Source organism: Pan paniscus, chromosome 13 (genome assembly GCF_029289425.2).
Source record: "Pan paniscus chromosome 13, NHGRI_mPanPan1-v2.0_pri, whole genome shotgun sequence".
Taxonomy (NCBI): Eukaryota; Metazoa; Chordata; class Mammalia; order Primates; family Hominidae; genus Pan; species Pan paniscus.
In genome coordinates, this window is record NC_073262.2 from 125403900 (window position 1) to 125419083 (window position 15184).

Genomic DNA, 15184 nt, shown 5'->3' on the forward strand with positions numbered 1-15184 from the left:
ATCTGGCAAGTAGAAGAAGAGAGCAAAAAGGAAAGCAGTGAAGTTCAAACAAAGATTTCTACCTGCTTCTGCCTGAGGGCCACTGTGGGTGCATGCGTGTGTGTGTGCATGTGTGTGTGTGTATATGTGTGTGATGAGTGACAGGAGAAAGAGAGAGAGAAGGACTCAGCTAGATCTGGGGAACCCAGAGCATCTCAGGCCCCCAGGAGAACTGAAGCTGCAGGTCTGTAAGTTGGGACCATGTAACTCGGCATGAGATGATTGTGGGCAGGTGCCGTGAGAAGCCGGGGGCTAGGTAAGCCTGAAGCAGTGGTCCTTTTCCCCAAAACCTGGCACACACAGGAATGAGACCTCCTCGTATGCTTGGAAGGGAGGGCGTGGCCATTCTGAGTGTGCAGTGGACAAGCAGGGGCCTGGGTCAGCAGATGGGGATCCCAAGACCAGGGATACCAGCACCACAGGTGCCAGCTAGAGGAACCAGCGGATCTTCCTCAAAGCCATGGGATCAGGAACATCTCAGCTCTCAAGCAGATCAGGAAGGAGACCAGTCCCTCTGTGGAGATCAGTGTGGATCCAGCAGACAAGTATGGGTCATCATTCAACCCACGATCCTGTAAACCAGCAGTCCCCCAGCTTTTAGGCAACAGGGACTGGTTTCATGGAAAACAATTTTTCCACAGACGGTGGCAGGGGAATGGCTTCAGGATGAAACTTGCTCCAGTTCATCAGGCATTAGACTCTCATAAGGAGCACACAACCTAGATCCCTGATGTGCACAGTTCACAATAGTGTTGGCCTCCTATGAGAATCTAGTGCCGGCACCGATCTGACAGGAGCAGAGCTCAGAAGGTAATGCTCACTTGCCCATCGTTCACCTTCTGCTGTGCAGCCCAGTTCCTAACAGGCCATGGACCAGTCTTGTCAAGGCCCAGGGGTTGGGGACCCCTGGTATAAACCACATACACCCCAGTAACCCCAGAGGCCATGTTGGAGAGGAGCAGGCAGAAGGAGAAGAGGAAGAGACCTTGAGGGACCCAGCATTTGTCTACAGGAACTGTTTAAATAATAGAATTGGAATAAACTGGTCTGAATCTTAGCTGTTTCCCCTGCTGTGGCCCAAGCTGTGTCCTCTGAAAAATTCATATGCCAAGCTACCTCAGAAGGTGACTATATTTAGGCCAGGTGCGGTGGCTCCTGCCTGTAATCCCAGCACTTTGGGAGGCCGAGGAGGAAGGATCACCTGAGGTCAGGAGTTTGAGACTAGCCTGGTCAACATGGAGAAACCACGTCTCTACTAAAAATACAGAAATTAGCCGGGTGTGGTGGTACATGCCTGTAATCGCAACTACTCGGGAGGCTGAGGTAGGAGAATCACTTGAACTCAGGAGGCGGAGGCTGCAGTGAGCCGAGATCGTGCCATTGCACTCCAGCCTGGGAGACAGAGGGCTCCATCTCAAAAAAAAAAAGAATGTGATTATATTTAGAGATAGGGCCTTTAAAGACGTGATTAAGTGAAAATGAGATCTTTAGGGTGGGCTTTTATCCAATCTGACTGGTGTCCTTATGAGAAGAGGAAATTCAGCCACAGAAAGAAATAGCAGGGATGTGTGGATGCAGAGGAGAGAGCGTGTGGGGACATAGCGAGAAGGCAGCCACGTGCAAGTCAAGGTGAGAGGCCTCAGGAGAAACCAGACCTGTTGATACATTGACCTTGGACTTCCAGCATCCAGAACTGTGAGAAAATAAAAATCTGTTGTTTAAGACTCCCGGTGTGCGGTACTTCGCTGTGGCAGCCCCAGTGAATAAATACACTCCATCTCCACCTCCAGCTTCCCCCACCTAAGTGTCCCCAGTAGGGTGGGGTCTGGAGGAAAATCAAACCATTTAATAGGAATATAAGGAAGCTATATTTTTTGACCTTGCTCAAATCATTTGGAAAACAAATGTTTTAGAACTTTAAAAGAAAAACTTTACTTAGAAATAATCTACTCTCATTTATCTAGTCATGTGAAGAAGAAAGAAAATGTTTACTTACTACCCCTAGATATATTCAAAAGCAAAAAACCCCAAACTATATTTCTTTAACATTTCTAATCTGATGTTTTTTTAAAGAAGTTAAATTAGCACAATTTATTCCAAACTAATGAAGTTCACCATATTTTAATTTCAAAGTCAGTCTTAGAGAATTCTAGTTTCATCCTATCTTCCATTTCGTAAAATTGAAAGTCATGTTTTCCCACTAAAAAAGTGCCCCTGAAATTAACTTCAGAAGTATTTCCTTACAAGTGGTATTTGAAAGTATGTTGCTTTTTTGTTCCTCGTCCATACTTCTATTTTAATATGTTAAATATAAAAACAGAGATGAGGAATTTCCTCATGAATATTTCTACTCAGGGACAGGATTTGAAGGAAATGAGACAAACACAGCCAGCCCTTGGTGGGGGCCGTCCTCTGTCTTTGTTCAGGCCCAAGCCCTTCCTTCCTCATTGTAAGTAGGACACTCGGTACCTTAGCCGGTTGCCTCATTCAAGCTGAAGTGTACAGAACAAAACCACTGCCACTGACAGGGACACGGAGCCTGGACACTGTGTGCTCCCAACTGTGCGTCCGTGGAAACATTTGCCAAAGTCTTTAACAGTTGCAGCGGATTAAACACAATTTCCTAATGATCATGGCTTCCTTGGGCATTCATTGAATTCATCACAGGCCCTGTCTGACAAGTATTAGGATTGAGGCCAAACACCATCCTAAGTTAGTCTGAAAAGAGGAGTTTCTAAGCTCTTGCTCCTTCCCCGCAGACTAACCCACTGGCCTCTCACAGCACACCAATCAATAGCTGGAAAGCCGGACCTTGGCTTTGACCGGAAGATTCTTCCGGCTAGTCACAGTCTCTCCTCGCCTTTCCAGTCCAGATCTGTCTGTCTTAGAGCAGAGAATGTGTGGATTCAGCACAAGTCTCCCCAGAGACATGCAAATGCAAAAAAGAAATGAGTATTTCGACAGAACACGTCAAGTCAATGAAGATGGCGTGAGGATGTTTGAAGGATTAGGAGGACAGCGGAGCTTTGTGGGGTCTGGGCAGGACAGCAGGTCATCCATGGTACAGAGAAGTAACTGTTATTCTCTTCCTTTTAAATTTATTGCTCTTCCAAAAACAAGATTCCCTGTTAGTGGTTAAGAATCCCAAAACGCAAACCCGTGATAAAAATTGCTATGTCACTTTCTGGAAGCCACCCTTTTCTCTTTATTTCCAAAATAAAGATGCTCTACCCTCCTCCTCCTCCTTCTTCACTTAAATGTTATGTCTGAGCATGGTCAATCAAAATTCAAGAGGTATAAAAAGAAATACTGTAAACCAGTTTTTTTTTAAATGAAGAAATATTTCCCTTAAAGCATAAAGGGCAGAAACATTGTAAAAAAAAATGCCATGTTTATCCTCAATTCTCCCTCTGAAGACAGTTTATTACCAGTTTCTTGTGTTTACTTCCAGAGATATGTTATTGGGTTGTGCAAAAGTAATTGCGGTTTTTGCCATTAAAAGTAATTGCAAAAACCGCAATTACTTTTGCACCAACCTAATGTACATAAGTATATTCCGACATGTTATTTTGAGCTCCACAGAAACAAAACAAGATTTGCCACCTGGTGACAGACCATCCTGTTGTTCCCAAGGAGAAAGGTGAGGTCATGATGTGGATTATGTAAGGTCACGAGGCTCCCTCCTAGATATTCTGACCCCTGCAGAATTCTTTATGTGATTGTCCTGCCTTTTATCCGTAGGTCAGAAGACACACTCCGTCTCTGCTTAAGTGAGGCGGAATAAAATAAAATCTTATTCAGAGTATTTCCAAGTCTAAATTGTGGGGCACAAAAAAGTCTATTATTTTGCCAGCAGCACCTACAAGGTCTTTTGTCTACAAATGTAAATCAATCAGTGTTTTAGTCAGCTTGGGCTGCTATGAGAAAATACCATAGACTGGATGTCTTAAACAACAGATTTATTTTCTCACAGGTCTGGAAGCCAGAAGTTCGAGATCAACGTGCCAGCAGGGCCGGTTTCTGGTGAGGCCTTTCCTCCTGGCTTGCAGACCACTGCCTTCTCAACCTGTCCTCACATGGACCTGGCATTTCCTGTGTGCATGAGAGGATAGAGATAGATAGAGCTCTCTGGGGTCTCTTCTTGTTTTTTTTTGAGACGGAGTCTCACTCTGTTGCCCAGGCTGGAGTGCAGTGGCACGATCTTGGCTCACTGCAAGCTCCGCCTCCCAGGTTCACACCATTTTCCTGCCTCAGCCTCCCGAGTAGCTGGGACTACAGGCGCCCGCCACCACGCCTGGCTAATTTTTTGTATTTTTATTACAGACGGGGTTTCACCATGTTAGTTAGGATGGTCTTGATCTCCTGACCTCGTGATCCGCCAGCCTCAGCCTCCCAAAGTGCTGGGATTACAGGCATGAGCCACCGTGCCCAGCCGGGGTCTCTTCTTATAAGAACACTAATTCTATCAGATCAGAGCCTGACTCTTGTGACCTCATTTAACCTTAATTACCTCCTTAAGACCCTATCTCCAGATATAGAAGGTCTCCAACTTACAATGGTTTGACTTATGATTTTTTGACCTCATGTGGTGGGAAAGATCCAAATTCAATAGAGACCATACTTCGAGTGCCCATACACCCATTCTGTTTTTCACCTTCAGGACAGTATTTAATACATTGCATGAGATATTTGACACTATTATAAAATAGGCTTTGTGTTAGATGATTCACCCAACAGTAGGATAATGAAAGTATCCTGAGCAGGTTTAAGATTGGTTAGGCTAAGCTATGACGTGCAGTAGATTAGGTGTATTAAATGCACTTTTGACTTACAACATTTTCAACTTACAATGGTTTTATTAGAGCGTAACCACATCTAAAAATTAGGAGCACCTGTATAGTCAAATCAGGGATTAGGGCTTCAACATATGAATTTGACAGGGGGTGGGGGAAGGACACAATTTAGTTCACAACAGTTAGCAACATTGATAACTATTTTAATAAAATAATAAAGGCTACTATTTAAGTGTCAGGCAATGTGCAGCATGCTTTATGCATATTACTTAGAGTCCTCAAATGAACTCCACGAAGTGGACATTATTATCACCAGAGTGATTGAAACTAGAAACATTTAACAAGTGGTATGTTTGAGCACTGACTAGTCAGATTGAACACCAGCTATAAACAAGCACGGTGGCTGTGGTTCCAGTGCATGCTGGCCAAAGATGAGCCCCCAAATGATCACATTTTTCAAGTAAAGAAGGAGAGGATTGGAGAGGAGAAGGGAACTGGACAAGCCCACACAGCTGGCATATGGTGGAGCAGGGACACGTCTGTCTTACTCAACATTATTTTGCCTCTCTTCTACCTTGCCAGGAGCTATCTGCTGGAGATCCCCATATTTCTCTACTTCGGTGAGTCTTTGAGTGTTTTCCATCATATTCACAACTCAATGACTGTGCCTGCCATGGCAGAGGCTGGTTTGGGATCAAGTCAGTTTGGCCACTGTCTCCTCTCTGAACAGACCAGACCGTGGTAGCAGGGGATCGTCTTTGCTGTCCATGCTGGCTCACGTTTGACACTATCGCAGTGTTTCTGCATCTGGGTCTTTGCACTGGACCAAGCTGTCTTTTTCCAGAAGACATATCTGGGTCTTTGGGGTCATTTGCCTTCTTCCCTGAATTTGATCTCTACTGTCAATCTAGATTTGGGTTCATGCTGACTCACCATACCCATTACATGCTGCCTTTGTTCCCTAGCCTGACCTGATCTTGGGCCTCAGGCTACAGCCTGCTTTTCCATTACAAAGTACCCAAACACCAAACACAATGCTGTCTGAGTGCCCCCTTTCCCTGCCAAATTCTTTTTTTGTGCTATTTGGACCTCAGCTGCTGACACTTTCCTCCATAGGCCTTTATTCCCCTCCCCAATGAACTAATGAACTCCTCTTCCTATTCTAAGTGCTCCTCATTCTTTCTCTTTCTTATGTTTTTTATTTTTGTCTGTTTTTGTTTTTTGAGACAGAGTCTCACTTTGTCACCCAGGCTGGAGTGCAGTGGTGCAATCTCATCTCACTGCAACCTCTGCCTCCCAGGTTCAAGAGATTCTCCTGCCTCAGTCTCCCAAGTAGCTGGGATTACAGGCACACGCCACCACGCCCAGCTAATTTTATTTTTTCTTGCTTCCACATTCCCCCTTTTCTTCTTTTCCTTTTTCTTTCCCCCTGTTTTAGGATTGCATTAGCACGTATCCAAAGAGCAGCCTTCACTCTTGATATTTGGGGCTTAGGAACATCCCTGTCTCCTGGGCTGTCAGGGGCATAGTATATCTGTGGGACATTCTGTAAACCTGTCAGTCAGTGATACCTACAAACAACCAGAATTAGGCCATTTTCAAGGCACCTTCATTAAAGATTAAAAGGCAACCTTGCCTGTTCCAAATTTTACCACACTTCCCCCCAAATATCACCTTGTCCAGAGGGAAAGGGAAATACGTGATTGGAAAATCTGCTATCATATGTAAACTTTACCTGGACATGCCCCACTTCTTCAAATAAAGTTCCACTGTGCAAACTATTCTACGGCCCTATATCCTGCTGTACTCATTGTTACTAGAATAAATATTTGCAGTATAAGCAGAACTTTGTTCTGAGGATAAATCCACAGGATACTTAGCACTCTGACAAATGAAAAGCCAGTTTTTAGCTGCCCTTTGTTTGATACAAACTGGATGTTGTGTTTTCTTTTCTGGGTTATGTATAACGTACAAATTCTAGGCAATCTTTGACAAGAACTTATAATAACAAACTGCCTTTTGACAATGACTCTAGAGAGCCTTCCTGTCTCTAGAAAATATCCCTCTGTGGCTCCAAAGGTCTCAGTCTCAGGGTGATGTCCTGGCTACTTTTCTTTTGCACCATAAATGAAATGACAGTGAAGACATCAACCTCACCATGTTGGAAAACTGCCTAAGATGTTTCTTGGAACTGTGGCCAGTCCCAGGAACAGAAAGGCATGATGTTCACAGCCAAAACTTCCTCACAGCGGCCTGCTGTACCTCCTCATGCCTGAGAATTGCTCTGAGGAAGGACTCATTTACCACATTTGCACTGCAGAAGTCAACACCCAGCGATCAAAGGACATCCTGGAAAAGTCAGTATAGATCCTAAACCAAAAACCTCAGAAGTGATTCCAGGCTGCTGCCCAAGAGCTGACATGCATACATTTGTTCATCACTCAGCAAATATTTATTGAGTGCTATCTCTGTTGTAAACACTGTACTGGATGTGAATGTCCAGCTGCAGAAGAAACAGACCCAAGCCTCCGGGAGCTGACTGTTCCCAGGAGGGGGCCCTTGGCTCTTTGCAGTGAGTTGTCATCCTGGGCACTGACGGGCAGTGGTGTGAGCCTGCTGAGCCAGAGAGACGATGAGCTGCTCCCACAATACCCAATAATCAGGCCCCAGGGTGCCTCCTCTGCTGTACCTAAAACACTTCAGATGAACTGCAGCTTTTCAAATCTGCTCTTCATGTGTCAAAGAAATTTTGGAATTTTTTTCCCACAGTAAAAGATGAAAAACAGGAGCCCGACAAGCAGAACCTATACCTAATGTTAAGGGGAAGACTGCCTAGGGTCCACACTTGAGAAATTATTTTTAAGAATGTTTAATCTTGTTAGGACGGATTTCTGTGACTGCTGCCAGGGTCTCTGAACCCTCAGCAAATAAATGCAGATGACATTTATTTGCTGAAGATAATGCTACCATAATAAATGTAAAAGGGTCACTATCTTTCCCCCAAACTTCCTTCTCCCCCAAAATAATCTTTCCTGCAGCTTATCTTCTTTGACTCTAGGGGGCATAGCCATTAAGTCTTTATTCCTTTTGAACTTGATGCCGTCTGCCTTTGGCAAAGAATTGCCCTATTATTGTTTTTGTAAGAAAGTATTTGAAAAATTTAAAAGCCAGTTCTTGGCCTTGTATTTTTTTTTTTTTTTTTTTTTTTGGAAAAAGCTCTAGCCATTCAATGACCAACTTTCTGCCTATTACTATATCAGTCATTTACTTGGCTTTAAAGTAAATCATGTGTCAAATCATGATGTTTTGCTCAAAGATGAACTGCATCTATATACAATGTGGTCCCGTAAGATTATAATGGAGCTGCCCTAAGTAGATGTTCCATTTAAAAAATTTTTATATTGTATTTTTACTGTACCTTTTCTATGTTTAGATACACAAGTGCTTACCATTGTGTTTTAATCGCCCATGGTATTCAGTCCAGTCACATGTTATATAGGATTTATAGAACAACAGGCTGTACTATACAGCCTAAGTGTGTAGTAGGCTATACTATCTAGGTTTGTATGAGTACATCTTTGACATTCAAATAACAACGAAATTGCCTAATGACACATTTCTCAGAATGTATCCTCATTAGGTGACACATGACCGTAATGATGATTCTTAAAAGACAGGGAAAGAGGATGATTAATGACTTATTTTAACTCCAGTGACTAAAACACAATCAACTTCCTATTTCTGAGTGGCACTCAGAAAAATAATTCCTCCTTTTCTTTTTTATTATTCTAATTTTCTTTTTCTTTTTTTGAGACAGAGTCTTGGTCTGTCACCCAGGCTGGAGTGCAGTGGCGTAATCTTGGCTCACTGTAACCTCTGCCTTCCAGGTTCAAGGGATTCTTCTGCCTCATCCTCCCAAGTAGCTGGGACAACAAGCATGTGCCACCACACCCAGCTAATTTTTGTATTTTTGGTAGAGACAAGGTTTCACCATATTGACCAAGCTAATCTGAAACTCCTGATCTTAAGTGATCCACCCTCCTCGGCCTCCCAAAGTGCTGGGATTATAGGCATAAGCCACCGCACCCAGTCTTATTTTTCCAATTTTCTAGACAATATTTAAAGAATGCAGTGGATTGGTATTCTAAAATCCAAGTTTATATACTGCCCAGAAAATACCCTTTAGTTGATGCACTGAGAGATGACCCAACTGTGTTGACAGGTGATCCAGTCTTTTAGCTACCTCTGCTTACTTTTCCTGGGTTATGGGGAGCTTTGAGATAAGTATGCGGCTGTAAAGGTGTAGGTGTGGCCCAGGTGTCTGCAGCTCTGAAGGTGGAGGTGCAGCCCAGGTGTAGCTCTTTGAACCAGCATTCCCCCTAACATGACAGGTCAGCTCCTTTCAGAACTGACCCACCACTTGATTGGAGAATACTTCAGCAAGAAGCCACTTGGTTGTACAGTGGGAATCTCTTAGAGATGCACAATTGTTTCTGGCCTCAATCCCAATCCCAGGAACCTCAGCGTGAGGTGAGATTTGGGTGTCGGGCAGGATGGGCCCCATGGCCTAACGAAACCTACTGACATTCGTTCTAGGTTCACATTCAATTGTAGCCAGTACCTTAAAGGGAGCCATTTTACCAAGTTCTAGACATGGACACTGTGCACATTGACAACATATCTTTGAGTTTAGTTCCCTCCTGATGTTGTTGGCAAATTGCTGTTCATAGACAAATTCTTTTCTGCCATATACTTCAGGATTTCCCATTTCCAAATTCAGATAACATTCTGCTATAACGAAGTTATTTTAGGATTAATTTATTAAGATGTTCCTTTGTTTCATTGCCTGATGTTGCAAATGTAATTTTGGAGATCATATCACTATACCAAAGAGATTGCGTTCTTAACACAAAGAGGACATTTCTTATAGGTCTTATAGGTTGTTACCTGCAAGCAATTTTGTAATTACTTTCTGAAGGTTTTTATTGTGTTGACTAAGAGAAATCAGTTGTTTTCATTGCTCAAGGAAGGATTAAGGAGTTTGTTTAAGGAGAAACATGAAATAGTTTCCTAACTGGCACATCTGTTAAGGGTACAGGTAAGCTGGCTTGGAAGCGTCCAATCTGGAAATTCGCCTCTGCACTGTTTTCATGGTGAGAGTTGTGGATAGGAAGGGGAGGTGATGGAAAAGGAGTAGAGGGGTAAAGTGCAACTCTACACACAGGCAGTCAACTCCAGTAGGACTGGAATCTCTTCATGATTCTGCTGCTTAACTCACACACTCAGCTGATCATGAGGCATGACTGTTCTCTTCCTGAAAGAAGGCAAGACATACAGACAAACGTTCATTGTATCCTTGCTCTGTGGAAGATGTGTGCTACATAAACTCTTCAGGGGAAGACAAGGGACTATAAGAAACAGTCTTAAAGCCATCAATTTAGCAGGAGTGATGTTAAACACCATTAAAGACATTAGTGCAGCCTGGGCAACATGGCACAACCCTATCTCTACAAAAAATACAAAAATTAGTCAGTCGTGATGGTGTGCACCTGTAGTCCCAGCTACTTGGGAGGCTGAGGTGGGACCTCTTGAGCCCAGGAGATTGAGGCTGCAGTGAGTTGTGATCATGCCACTGCACTCCAGCCTGAGCAACAGAGCAAGACTCTGTCTCAGAGAGAGAGAGAGAAAGAGAGAAGATGGTCACGTGGATGTCAGTGTAGGGTTTTGATACCTGTCCCCTTCAAAACTGCTCCTTGGGCTTCCTACATGCACTCAAATGAATGGGAATTAAGTGGCTAGTCAGTTCCAAAGTACTGAGGACCCCCCTCTCCCCAGTGAGAGCTTCTTCCACAAGAAGCACTTGGCCCCTGGAAGCCCAAGCAGGGATTCCCTCACTGGCCTTCCTATCCCCCATTGGGCGGCTGGGCACATGGAGGAAGGAGATTCCAGGTCCTTGTCTCTACCAGTTTCAGAACAAGGAGTCGGACCAAAGAATCCACAGTTCAGAGGGCAGGGAACACTGGAAGAATTTTGCTCACTACTACGTCCCCGGGGCCAAGTGTTGAGTAGAAACTCAACAGAGGCTGACTGAATGAATGACTGAATGGAGCATGACATAGAGTAAGAGTTTCTGTTTATATTTTATGCACCTAATGGAGTGGATTCCTGAAAGAAGGAATTCAGAGTGGATTCCATTAGATGCATAAAATAAAAACAGAAATTCTTACTCTATGTCAAGGAAAACGTGGCATTATTGTAGGTTGAATCAAACATACATAATTAGACATACATTCTTGCTGCGTTTTAAAAAATCACAGCCACTCCAAAATTAATTTTAAACATTTTTCACTTAAGCCATAAAAGTTATTTATTTTTAAATATCTATTTTTTCTAGAACCCTAAATGGTTAATATAGAATAAGCACATTAATTGAGATGACAAAATTGGGGTTACTGGTATTTAAAAATTATCTTTGCATAAAACCTATTTTATTTTACCTAATCAAACAATTAAGTATTTCCAATGGAATGTTGATTGTTTGGAATACAAAGTACTAAGTAAAGCGCTCAGATTTTTTTTGTTTGTTTTTATTTTAAGAATTGACCAACTATCAATTATCTTTTTTTTTTTTTTTTTTTTAAAGGAGTCTCACTCTGTCGCCCAGGCTGGAGTGCAGTGGCACGATCTCAGCTCACTGCAACCTCCACCTCCTGGGTTCAAGCGATTCTCCTGCCTCAGCCTCCTGAGTAGCTCAGATTACAGGCGTGAGCTACCGTGCCCAGCCTAAATATAGTCACCTTCTGAGGTAGCTTGGCATATGAATTTTTCAGGGGACACAGCTTGGCCCACAGCTGGGGAAACACCTAAGATTCAGTCCAGCTGTCTTCTGACTTATTGGATGTCTATATCTATCAGTTCTCTCACTCCCATTTTTAGATCTGTTTTCTAAAATGAAAGGACTTTATCATTTCTTAAGACTACAGAAAAATATTATTCTAACTATAAAAAATTGCAGATAAGTGAAATTAAAAAGTTAAAATATTCTTACTCCCCAATCACTGTTAAGAGTTTGATATAGGCCAGGCACAGTGGCTCATGCCTCCAATCCCAGCACTTTGGGAAGCCAAAGTGGGTGGATCACTTGAGGTCAGCAGTTCAAGACCAGCCTGGCTAACATGGTGAAACCCTGTCTCTACTAAAAATACAAAAATTAGCCAGGCGTGGTGGTGCGTGCCTGTAGTCCCAGCTACTCGAGCGACTGAGGCAGGAGAATCACTTGAACCTGGGAGGCAGAGGTTGCAGTGAGCCGAGGTCGTGCCTCTGCACTCCAGCCTGGGTGACAGAGCAAGACTCTGTCTCAAAAACAAAAAACAAAACAAACAAAAAAAGAGTTTGGTATATATTTTTCTTCTAGTTTTCTTCTAAACATAATAAAAATCATACTTTTAAAAGTAACATATGTATTAGATATACTGTTTTTTGCAATGTTCTTTTTTCATTTAATATATTTCCATGTCAACCTTGTCTGGAATAACATTTTTCCGTATTTTGCATAAGTTATTTTGCAAAACTCAGATTAAGGGCATTTGGAGCAAACACAGGCAGAAAGATGTTTTGGACAAAGTAACATAAATGATATAAGTGAAGAAATTAATGCTGATTTTTCCCTAATCTAAGAATTGTTCTTTTTTTTTTTTTTTTAAAGACCCTGTGGTATACTGCAGTTTGGATTAAATAGAATGAATAAATAAAAAATGACAACAGTGACTTTGTTTTAGGAGTGGCTTAATCTCCCCTATCTACTTCCCCACCTCTCGTGGAGTTAAGCAGCGTACAAGTGACTTATATGAAGGCTGATTTTATATACAGCATATTTAGTTTCCTTGCACTTACGATGTATTTGTTATAAAGGATGTTATTACTGTTAACAATTTGTCGTACAAAAGGATGCACTTCCTGTCAGTTCTTCACCACTAATTTAACAGGATTTTCCCTCATTTGTATTAACCATAGTTTTTCCTGAATTTTTTTTCTAACCCTAATATAATGGAGTAACTGGACAATTTACTGCCTTGTGGCCTAAGAGGAATGACATGCTTTGACATCTGAAGTTAGTATTTTTGAAGACAGACAACCCAACAGAACCCCTAGAGAAACACACTGAAAAAATGAAACCCCCAGACATGGTTAAAGACCAACTGTGCTGTTAACTGTGGAATTGCTCTCCCTAGCTGGTGTGTCTGAGGCAACTCCCTGTCTCCCTGCAGCAGTTAGACAACATGATGGTATGCTTTGCCAGGTTTTGATCTGTCTCCACTGTGGAGATGGACTGCAATCCATTGAAAGAGCTGAGATTGTATTAATATTTTGAAATCTGTGAATTATAATTTTCTTTCATAAGTGTGGCATGAAGCAGAACTTGACAGCTGCTGCTTCATCTTCAAAGCACTGTCTGAAAGTGAATCTGTCCACATGTCATTTGCCATCGTTTCCCTTCCTGGTCACATCAGCCGGCAAGTGGGTGACAATTTGTGGATGCCAGGGATCCTTGCTGCAGTGTGACAGTTCCTTGCACACAAGCTGAGGAATCAGAACAGAAGCTGAGTGACACCCTTTACAGTTCAGGGACACCTGCTCAATGAAGCCAGTTCATCGTTCATCCAGCATGTATCTCTTCATATTTCTGGCAGTGACTTTTACTACCATTTTGATGAGTCCAAGTGCAAATAGGGCTTCTATTAGAACAAATAGGAACTCTCTGGGCACTTTAATAAAGCTATCTGGCTGGGAAAAATGATGTATCATGTGTCTGGATAATTTAAAATGTTGTCCCATGATTGAAACATAGTGCTAAAATATGTACGTTGACTAAACCAATCATGTCAAATTAATATGGATAGCCAAGAAGTACAATAACAAATACATAGATGCTTTGGCTGTCTACACTCTTCTTCACCAAAGTGAGCACTTTAATTAGTTTCATGTATAACCTCATCCCCATGTTTCTTTATGTATATGAAAAAATGATACATTTTTATTTTCCAATTTTTCTACTCAAAAGATTGTACAATAACCTGACTAGTCTGCATTTTGTTCTTTTATTTAATATATCTTAGAGACCTTTCTATATCAGCATGAAGTGAGTGTCCTTATTTTAAAATTCTATTTATTTATTTATTTATTTTTGAGACAGAGTCTTGCTCTGTCACCCAGGCTGGAGTGCAATGGTGCGATCTTGGCTCACTGCAACCTCTGCCTCCCAGGTTCAAGTGATTCTCCTGCCTCAGCCTCCCGAGTAGCTGGGACTACAGGCGAGTGCCACCACGCCTGGCTAATTTTTGTATTTTTAGTAGAGATGGGGTTTCACCATATTGGCCAGGCTTGTCTCGAACTCCTGACCTCAGGTGGGAATAAACGAATTATATTCATTTTGGCCCACTTTGGCCTCCCAAAGTGTTGGGATTACAGGCGTGACCCACCCACCACACCTGGCCCTTATTAGTTTAAACAACTTTATTGAGATATAATTCACATACCACACCATCACCATTTGAAGTGTACAATTCAGTGGCTTTTTCTAGATCTACAGAGTTGTGCATCCATCACCATGATCAATTTTATTGCATTTTTATTGCCTCCAAAAGAAGCCCTATACCTTTTAACCATCACTTTCCCCAGCCTCCCCACCCGACTCCCATTCGTTTGCCCAAGGTAACCACCAGTCTACTTCTAACCCCATAGATTTCCCTTTCTGGACATTTTATGCAACTGGAATCATACAATATGTGCTCCTTTGTAACTGGCTTCTTTCAGGTGACATAATGCTTTCAAAGTTCATTCATGTTGTCCCCTTGTTCTTTTTGATAGATGCATAGTATTTTATTATACAGAAGTACTGTAGTTTGTTTGACCAACTATTCCCTTATTAGACACATGGGTTATTCCCAGCCATTGCTCTTTCAAGCAACACTGCAGTGAATAACCTTGAACACATGTGTTTTCCTATGTGTACTGGTACATATGCATAACACATACCCAGAACTGAGATTTTTGGAGTAGATAGTAGCTACAACTGTAATTACGTTTGATAGTGCCAAATCACTGTATTACACTTTCACCAGCCACATATGAGAAGCCTGTTTCCTCCAGCCTTGCCAGCATTGCATGTTGTCAAACTCCTAGGTTTTTGCTAATCTATGGGTGGAAAAAACAGAGCATCTCCATGTGGTTTTCATTTGCATATTTCTTATTATGGTTGAGATTGGTATAGATAGTTATTGACAATTCTTAGGAGTTCCTTGTTTGAACTACATTTTTTTGGCTTCATCAGAGTGGTGGTTACAGTCTGTCAG

The 15184-nt window shown here is 42.2% G+C and overlaps 1 protein-coding gene across 1 annotated transcript in view; it reads right to left on the reverse strand.

Annotated features, from left to right (window-relative positions):
* Nucleotides 1-10547, reverse strand: part of FARSB (phenylalanyl-tRNA synthetase subunit beta) — a 228268-nt gene extending 217721 nt beyond the window's left edge. Inside the window, exon 1 of the mRNA XM_055109142.2 lies at nt 10543-10547. The gene's annotated coding sequence lies outside the window, so the exon portion shown is untranslated. The remainder of the gene's footprint in view (nt 1-10542) is intronic.
* Nucleotides 10548-15184: the final 4637 nt, after the last annotated feature.